This window comes from Martes martes (assembly GCF_963455335.1).
Source record: "Martes martes genome assembly, chromosome: 13".
NCBI classification, from domain to species: Eukaryota; Metazoa; Chordata; class Mammalia; order Carnivora; family Mustelidae; genus Martes; species Martes martes.
The window spans coordinates 60,197,864-60,208,186 of record NC_137901.1 but is presented as its reverse complement, the minus strand read 5'-3'; the positions used below and the strand labels follow the sequence as shown (position 1 = coordinate 60,208,186).

General features: G+C 43.4%; 1 pseudogene across 1 annotated transcript; it reads right to left on the bottom strand.

Moving 5' to 3' along the window:
* Positions 1 to 9,205: 9,205 nt before the first annotated feature.
* On the bottom strand, positions 9,206 to 10,152 carry LOC308354259 (calcium uniporter regulatory subunit MCUb, mitochondrial-like; annotated as a pseudogene). Its single transcript has one exon. The product of its transcript is annotated as a calcium uniporter regulatory subunit MCUb, mitochondrial-like (transcript).
* Between the last annotated feature and the right edge of the window lie 171 nt (positions 10,153 to 10,323).

The window sequence follows — 10,323 nt, the reverse complement described above, 5'->3', positions numbered from 1 at the left end:
TGTCTGGTTGAGGAAACCCACTCTGACCTCTTCCCTGCGTAGTTCTGTGTCTAACGGGGTGGGTGGAGCCCAGACCTCGAGGCCTGGAGACAGGCAAGCTCCCCCCTCCGCTGGTGCGTGTCCAAGCCCCCCAGGACTCGGGGCGCCCCCTGCCGGCCAGGGCGCACCCTGGCTGTGAGGACTCGAGGCTTCAGCCCATTGATGGGATGGGTCCTGTTCTCAGGACAGACTCTTCCTCTTTCGGAGAGGTGGGCCAGGTCCTGACTGCAACCCCAGGCCGGAACAGCAGGGCCTTGTTGAAAACAGCGCGGTTTGGACACTTCGGGGGGATTTATAGCAGAGCAATCAATAAAGCCTGTGTTTCAGGCTCTTTCGCTTCCCGAATCAGTCCGCACATTCATTAAGTGAGGTGTCTGGATTCAAGGGCCACGCACTCAGAAAGGGGGGAAGCTTTCGTGCAAAAGAAACAAACAAAATACCAAACTGACTCTCAGGCCCCCGGGATCCTGACCTGAGCCACCCAGGCGCCCCGAAGCCTGTCTTTTTAAGTTGCTCAGAAAACTACTAATAACATTTGCCTTAGTGGATGGCACTGGGGGATAAGAGAGAGATGAAGAGGAAATGTAATTTTTATTCTATAATCTTTTGTATTTTGTGAACTTCGTACCTTTTAATTTAGAACATGTACATGTATTACCAATTCAAAATATGAATGGATCAGTGTGTGGTTTTTTGTTTTTTGTTTTTGTTTTTTTTAATTGAGAGGGAGTGCACGACAGTGGGGGAGGGGCAGAGGGAGAATCTTAAGCAAACTCCATGCCCAGGGCCAAACCCCACACGGGGCTCCATCTCACAAGCCCAAGATCATGACCTGAGCTGACATCAAGAGTTGGATGCTTAGAAAAATAAAGCTTTGTTTGACCTTCAAAAAAAAAAAAAAAAAAAAAAAAAAAAGAGTTGGATGCTTAAATGACTAAGCCACCTAGGCACCTTGATCAGCGTTATTTTTCAAAATTTAGCTCCAAGGGTGCCTGGGTGGCTCAGTCTGTTGAGCGGCTGCCTTCGGCTCACGTCAGGAAACAACAGATGTTGGCAAGGATGCAGAGAAAGGGGAACCCTCCTACACTGTTGGTGGGAATGCAAGCTGGTGCTGGAAAACAGTATGGAGGTTCCTAAAAAAATTGAAAATAGAGCTACCCTATGACCCAGCAATCGCACTACTGGGTATTTATCCCAAATATACAAATGCAGTGATCTGAAGGGGCGCATGCACCTGAGTGTTTATAGCAGCAATGTCCACAATAGCCAAACTATGGAAAGAACCTAGATGTTCACTGACAGATGAATGGATAAAGAAGATGTGGTACACACACACACACACACACACACACACACACACACTCAATGGAATAGTATGCAATTATCAAAAGAAATGAAATCTTGCCATTTGCAACGACATGGATGGAACTACAGGGTATTAGGCTGAGCGAAATAAGTCAATCAGACAAAGACAATTATCATATGATCTCTCTGATATGAGGAATTTGAGAGGCAGGGCAGGGGGTTGTTGGGGTTATGGAAGGAAAAAATGAAACAAGATGGGATCAGGAGGGAGACAAACCATAAGAGACTCTTTTTTTTTTTTTTAAAGATTGTGTTTATTTATTTGGAGAAGAGAGAGCATGAGAGTAGAGAAGGTCAGAGGGAGATGCAGACTCCCTATGGAGCAGGGAGCCCTATGTGGGACTTGATCCCGGGACTCCGGGATCATGACCTGAGTTGAAGGCAGTGGCTTAACCAACTGAGCCACCCAGGCGCCCCCATAAGAGACTCTTAATCTCACAAAACAAACTGAGGGTTGCTAGGGGGTGTGGCGATGTAGGGATAGGGTGGTTGGGTTATGGACATTGGGGAGGGCATGTGCTATGGTGAACGCTGTGAAATGTGTAAGCTTGATGATTCACAGACCTGTACCCCTGGGGCAAATAATACATTTTATGTTAATAAAAATAATAATAATAATAAAAAAGAAAACCCATACAATTATCTCAGTAGATGCAGAGAAAGCATTTGACAAAATTCAATAACCATTCATGATAAAAACTCTTAGCAAAATAAACACAGGGAAGAATTTCCTCAAGCTGATTAAGGGCATCTACAAAACAAAACAACTACACTGGACTTCATGAAAATGTAAAACTTTCATGCATCAAAGGGCACTAGCAGGAACGTGAAAAGACAACCCACAGAATAGGAGAATATATTTGTAAGTCATTAGAACCTGACAAGGTTCTAATATCTAGAATACATAAAAAATTTTAACAACTCAACCATAAAAATAACTCAATTAAAAAAATAATCAAAGAACAGAAACAGACATTTTCCCAAAGAAGATATACAAATGACCAATAAGCACATGCAAAGATGTTCAACATAATTAGACATTAGGGAAATGCAAATCGAAACCAAAATGAGATACCACTTTACACCCAATAGGATGGCAATTTTCAAAAAAAAAAAAAAAAAGAACCAACAAAAAAATGGAAAACAAGTGTTGGTGAGTATGTGGAGAAACTGGAAGAGTTTTGCATTGAGGATGGAAATGCAAAATGGTACAGGTGCTGTGGAAAGCCGTATGGTGGTTCCTCAAAAAATTAAAAATAGAATTACCATAGGATCCAGCAACTTTACTTCTGCGTATAAACACAAAAGAATTCAAAGCAGGTACTCAAACAGATGTTTGTACATTTATGTTTATAGCAGCCTTATTCACAATAGTCAAGAGGTGGAAGCCACCCAAGTATCTGTCAAGGGATGATTGGATAAGCAAAATGTGGTATACCCATCCAAGGGAATGTTATTCTGCCTTCAAAACGAAAGAATTCTGACACATTCTACAACATGAATGAACCTGGAGAACATTACACTGAATGGAATAAGCCAGTCACAGAGGGACAAATACTATGTGATTCAACCACTGTGAAATAGTAGTCAAATTCTTAGTGACAGAAAGTAGAATAGAGGTAAGCTGGGGCTAGGGAAAGGGAAGGAATGAGAAGTTATTTTGTTTGTTTGTTTGTTGTTGTTTTAAAGACTTATTTGAGAGAGACATGGAGAGAGAAAGGGTGTGCACACAAGCAGTGGGAGGGGCAGAGGGAGAGAGAATCTCAAGCAGACTCCCTGCTGAGTGTGGAGCCCGACTCAGGGCTTGATCCCACGACCCATGAGATCATGACCTGAGCCAAGAATCTGGCATTTAACTGACTGGGGGCCTTTTTATTTTTTATTCTTAAATTAATTTTTAAATTTCAATCCCAATATAGTTAATGTAGAGTATTATATTGGTTTCATGTGTACAATATGGTGATTTAATAATTCTATACAACACTCCGTGCTCGTCATGATTAAGTGTGAGAAATTAACATTTAATGGGTACAGAGTTTTGCTTGGGATGACGAAGAAGTTCTGAAAATGGTTAGTGGTGATGAATGCACAACCATGGGAATGTATTAATGCCACTGAACTACACATACCTAAAAATGGCTAAAATGGTAAAATTTTACATTATATATATTTTACTACAATAAAAAAATAACAAAAACCATGACAAAATACTTGAGTAGAAATCTAACAAAATATGTTCAAAACCTGTTTTCTGAAAACCACAAAACACGGACGAAGAAATCAAGGAAGATATAAATAAATGGGGACCAGACCTCTTGTTTGTGGATTCAATATTGTTCAGTACTGATAAGATGCCAGTTCTCTCCAAACTGATCTACAGATTCAATGCAACCCCAATCAAAATGCTAGCAGGAATTCTTTCTTTTAGAAAATCAACAAGGTGATTCCAAACTTTAGGTGGAAAGTCAAAGGAGCCAAAAGAATTTTGAAAAAGAAGAATAAAATTAAAAGACTCACTCTACCTGACTTAAAGACTTACTATAAAGCTGTAGTCATGTACACAGTGTGGTATAGGTGAAAGGAGAGACACACTGACAGAAATGGACCAGAAGAGAGTTCAAAAATAGATCCATACGTATATGGTCAACTGATCAACAAAATGCAAAGTCCATGAAAAAAAGATAGTCTTTCAACAAATGATTCTGGAATGTTGGCTATCCTTACGAAAGAATGACCTTTGATCCATACCTTGGACCATATACAAATATAACTCAACCTGGATCACAGACCTAAATGTACAACCTAAACCTATAACCCTTCTGGAATATAAAATAGGAGAAAAATATTCTGAGCTTGGGTTAGGCAGAGATTTCTTAGCTACAATGTCAAAGTCATGAACCATAAGAGAAAAAAATGATAAACTGAACTTTTTTTTTTTTTTTTTAAGATTTTATTTATTTATTTGACAGAGAGAGAGAGACAGAGAACACAAGCAGGCAGAGAGGCAGGCAGAGAGAGAGGAGGAAGCAGGCTCCCTGCTGAGCAGGGAGCCCGATGCGGGGCTCGATCCCAGGACCCTGAGATCATGACCTGAGCCGAAGGCAGCGGCTTAACCCACTGAGCCACCCAGGCGCCCCTAAACTGAACTTTATAAAAATTAAGAATGTTTGCTCTGGGATTGTTAGGAAAATGAAAAGTCAAGCCATGGATGTGGAGAAAGTATTTGCAAATTACATATCTGATAAAGGTTTTCTTTCTTTTCGAGATTTTATTTATTTATTTGTCAGAGAGAGAGAGCGTGGGTGGGTAGGGAGGAGCAACAGGCAGAGGGAGAAGCAGGCTCCCTGATGAGCAAGGAACCCAATGTGAGGCTCTCCATCTCAGGACCCTGAGATCATGACCTGAGCCAAAGGCAGACGCTCAGCCATCTGAGCCACCCAGGCCTCCCTCTGATAAAGGTTTTCTAAATAACTCAATGACAAGAAAAGAAACAACTCAATAGAAAATGAGCAAGAGATTTGGAGAGATACTTCACTAAAGAAGATAAGTCATGCACAAATAAGCACACTAAAAGAAAGTCAGCGTTATTAGTCATTAGAGAAATGCAAATTAGAGTTATGATGAGGTACCATCTTTTAGTATTATGAAATTAATTTATGTATTATGTATTTATTTTTGAAAGAGAGAGAGTTCAAGTGGGGGTGGGGTGGGGTGGGGAGGAGCAGAGGGAGCGGGAGAAAGAGAATTCCAAGCCGACTCAGCGCTCAGCACAACGACCCTGAGATCATGACCTGAGCAGAAATCACGAGACTGCCTCCCACCTGACTGGGCCACCGAGGCACCCCAGGGGGAAGTTTAAAAAAAATTTTTTTTTTAAAGATTTTATTTATTTATATGACAGAGATCACAAGTAGGCAGAGCAGCAGAGAGAGAGAGGAGGAAGCAGGCTCCCTGCTGAGCAGAGAGCCTGATGTGGGACTCGATCCCAGGACCCTGAGATCATGACCCAAGCCGAAGGCAGAGGCTTTAACCCACTGAGCCACCCAGGTGCCCCGGAAGTTTTAAAATTTAAAAACAAGGGCACCTGGGTGGCTCAGTGGGTTAAGCCTCTGCCTTCGTCTCAGGTCATGATCTCAGGGTCCTGGGATCGAGTCCCACATTGTGCTCTCTGCTCAGCGGGGAGCCTGCTTCCCCCCACCCCCTGCCTGCCTCTCTTCCTACTTGTGATCTCTCTCTCTTTCAAATAAATAAATAAAATCTTTTAAAAAAAATAAAATAAAATTTAAAAACAAATCTGACACGGGGTGCTTGGGGGTGCGATCTTGGGGTTGTGAGTTCAAGCCCCACCTGTGGTGTGGAGTTTACTTAAAAGAAAACCACAAGGAATCCGACAATACCCAGTGCTGATAGAGCGCTTGGAGCAGAGCAATGGGAACTCTCGTGCATGGCTGCTGGGAAGGCAAACTGGGCAATAGCTCCGCAGCTTCTTTTAAGTTAAACCCTCAACCAGACAACTCAGGAATCCCATCTTGAGGTACTTACCCAGGGGACTAGAAACTCATGTTCACATAGAAGCCTGAGGTGGATATAGATAGGGGCTTTATTCATGATGACTCCAAACTGGAAATGACCACCCAAATGTGCCTCAACTGGGCATGCGTAAACAGACTGGTATACGCGTACAAGAGACGACTGCCAGGCAGGAAAAAGGCATGAATTCCTGCTGCATATGCAACAACACGCTTGAGCCCGAAATGCCTTTGGCTAAGGGAAAGAAGCCAGACTCCAAAGACTAAGGACTGTGTAATCCCATTTATATGACATTTTGGAAAAGGCAAAAATATAGCCACCCCAGGAGCTGGGGTTGAGGGGAGAGTGACTACAAAGAATTTTCTGGGGGTGGGGAGTGTGATGGGCTGGTTGAAACTCTTGGCTGTGGTGGTAGTAACACAACTATATGCATTGTCAAGTTTTGCAGAGATGCACATTACAAAGGGTGAGCTCTACCATTCGTAAATCATACTTCAATTAAAAAAAAACTAGTAATAGAGCAAAATAGTATCACTCTGGAAATCTCTTTAGTGGTTTTTTGTTTGTTTGTTTGTTTGTTCTAAGATTTTATGTGATAGAGAGCACATTGCTGAGCAAGGAGCCCAGTGTGGGGTTTGATCCCAGGGCTCTGGAATCATGACCTGAGCCAAAGGCAGTCAGTTAACCCACTGAGCCACCCAGGCTATCTTCCTGTCACCTTTTACTATCTTTTCTTCATTGATCTTGCTGCTAATCAGAAATTCATCAGAGGCCAGTGCAGTAACAGGATAGGACACCCATACCAAGCACTGAATCCCTACAGTGATCCTGGGTGAGCAAAAGCTCATGCTTTTCTCAAAGCCTAAAATGTGTCTTTGGAGGCAATGTAGAAACACAGTTGGAAGTTATTCCAAGCCAAAAGACAGCAAAGGTCATCTTTTGTAAGTGCCCAGGGACAAGATCCTCTGGACTGTAGGAGTAGTGGCTCTTTCTTACACAACAACTCCTGGCCCCATTTGGCTCCTGGTTTGGCCCTCCACCCCCACCTGGGGGTGCTCCAGAAAGCCTGCAGGGAACGATGAGGTGTGTATCTATTGCCAGCCACTAGATGGCAGTAGACACCCCACTCTCCCGGCACTGTGGGACCTAGAGAGTGGGTAGCCAACAGGACCGGTTTGCCCACCTGCTGTCATCTCTCTTGCCCCACACCAGTCCTTCTTCTCACATTCTAGGCTTTGCATAAAGTTTCTCTAGCCATAGCTGTCAATAGGCACATTGGTGTTAGGTTTATACACACGTCTGATGGTTTGCAAGCTTGGATAATGCTCTGGACAAGACAAGATTATGGCCAATGTATCCAATCGCTTAGGGCTTTTCAGAATTTGGAGTAGCAATTATGTCATATTTGCATGCCCTGCACATAGATCCAACATAGGTACAGCTTCCTGTGTCCCCTAACAAGACCTTACAAGTCTGCTGGAGAGTGCAAAACCGGCTTCAGGTGCACTTACAGGCTGGGAAGTGAGGGATTTGGCTTCCACTGGAAACACCATTTCCCCATATCCTTACCACCGGAATGGGGACTGCAATTCCCCTCCAGCCAGGGCCCCGGGATGACTGCATTCTGTCACAGAGCAGGGTTTAATCTCCTCACTGCTGCCTCAGGAATAAGATACTACATTTAGATAAATCTATACTTGTTATGTTCACGCTTTGTAGAACAATGACCTTTGATAGAAACTGCTTCCTTGCGTGGCTTCATAGTTTTCATTGATTCTAAAACAAGCCATGTGTCTTGAATGGACCTACTCATTCCTTCTAGTTATCAAGTACATTTGAACTACGCCATTACTAAGAGTTTGTTTTGTAACTTTCATACTTGTTTGGGACTTGTCACCATTTAAACTCTACCGCCATCCTGTGGAATTTAATCTGACGGGTGTTTACCAAGAGCCTGCTGTGTGCTCCAGTCCTTCGGCAAATAGGGAATCTGCTCAGGTAGCTTTGATGGTGTCTCATTGTAAGACAAATCATGGTCGTCAGCATGGCTCCTAGGGCCCCATAACTTTCTTACAGTTCATGGTGCCTGGCATTGGGTAAGTAAGCCTTCACTGGATGCTCGCTACTGATTATGATGATTTCTTTTTAAACTTTTAAAAAAATTATTTATTTACTTATTTGACAGACAGAGATCACAAGTAGGCAGAGAGGCAGACAGAGAGGCAGAAGCAGTCTCCCTGCTGAGCAGAGAGCCCGATGTGGGGTTCCATCCCAGGACCCTGAGATCATGACCTGAGCTGAAGGCAGAGGCAGAGGCGCCCCTGATAATGATGATTTCTCTGGCTTCCCTGCTTGCTGCCCTCACTCCTCTTTCCCACCCTCTGGTCACACCGGCCATGGGCTGGTGCTGAATTTACTACACACTGTCATGTTGACTCAGCATCTTTGTTCATGTGATTTCTTCTGCTCAGACTGCTTCCCTTCGTCCATTCCAAATCCTAACTCATCCTTCAAGACTTAGCTCAGATGTTACCCCTCCCATCAGGCCTTCTGGTGTCCTTCCCCTCTGACACATTTCTCCTGTCCATTGTCCCCCAGCACCTTGTTCTTGTGTTTTTACAGCATTGATCCTTGATAATCTTACCTTCCTGTTTGTATACATCTTTACTTCAAGTGGTAAACTTCTCGAGGATGGGAATCATGTCTTATTATGAGTAACTCCAGCACTTAGCTCAGAACTTAATTGGGTAGATGTAAAAACAAGAACAAACATTTCCTATGAGTCCTCTGTCTGGCCAACAATGGTGCTGACACCATTGGCCAACAACTACGGATCATTTATTCCTCGCCTTATAAGTAGATGATGTTATTACCTATTTAACAGATGTTGAAACCGAGGCACAGAGAATACAAAAAGCCTAAGGTCTTATACAGCAAGTAAGTAGCATTGCTGGGATATATTCAATAAATGATTATCAGCATGCTGAATGGAGTTGAATTAAGATTTTTCCTATTCTGGGAAGATGTTTAAAAAAAAAAAAAAAAGCCATGGTCCCTGTCCTTGAAATACTTAATTGGCAACACCCTTTTTTTTCCCCCCAAGCATTTTTTTTTTTAATTAACGAAAGGGATTGAAACACTCAAATGCAAAGGCACTGTGGGACTCAAAACGCTCCAGTTTCTAAGTTGCAGAATCAGCACACACTGGAAAAATTCAATGATATTTGAAAATGTAAGATTAACTCTTTTCCTTGAGTTCCTTTCCTTGCATTTATAAACAGAGAGAGGGGCCCATCTGTTTGAGGGATTCTGTAGCCTTGGCAGGTTCTTTTAACTTGTACTGCACCATCTTGAATGTCAGTGCTTTGATTTCTTATGCAGGAAGTGAAGAAACCACGGACCCTTAACAGCTGATACCCATGATCCTATTGAGTGACGACAAAGTATGCAGAAAAGACCATGGAGTTTGCAAATGTGCTGAGATTTGACACTGGTGCCATCACATCCCAGGAGCACACCCAGTGGGGGAGCCAGACCACTGCATGTCCCACCTTTGTCCCTCCCCCCCCCCCCATGGACTGACGTTGGCTGGTTTTGGCTTCTGAGTGAGCTTCGATTCCTGCTTTTATCTTTTGGAAAGGCTGGGGCTGTCCCATCTGGTGGTAGGTTTTCTCTAATAAATGGAGCTCTCTCTTTTTCTGAAAGTCTTCTAAATGCAAAGCTGAAAACAGTCTGTGAACCAAAGATTTCACATTTTCCATCTCAGTAGCCTGCTCCATATTCAGTTTTTTCCTTCTTGGAGCACCGTACCTCTTGAGGCATTTTTTGTTAATGACAAGTTTAAAACCATACATTAGCAAAATTTCCATCAAGGTGGAAGCTGGAATTTCACTGCCATGGGCTGTGAAGATGGCTGCAATTTGATGCCATTATCTTCATTTGGTAGATCCCGGAAGAAGGACCCGACTGTTGATAACACAGGTTTGACCACAAATTGGCAGCGCGCTTTTCTGGATGGCGAAGTAAGTGTTAACAAGGGAAAGCCGTGTCTATCATGAACGGTTCCTTCATCAGGGGGCACCGCTCTACTCTGAAGACCTGACTGATAGTGTTGTAGATTTCCACACAGTTTCACTAGCAGCCCTGCCATGCTCTGCCCTAGGGTCCAGGGGTCAGCAGCAGCCGCGGGCGCTTTGGCCAAGGACCCCTCCCGAGCATCCTGGTGCTGGGACGCAGGCTCCAGCCGGGGTCAGCGAGCCCTGGTCAGCGGGGATGGTGGGGAGACTCTTTAGCTCGCAAAACTCTGCATGTCAGTGTCCAGAAGCAGGGCTCCCATTCCATTTTTTTTAATTATTATTTTTTAAAGATTTTATTTGTTTGTTTGAAAGA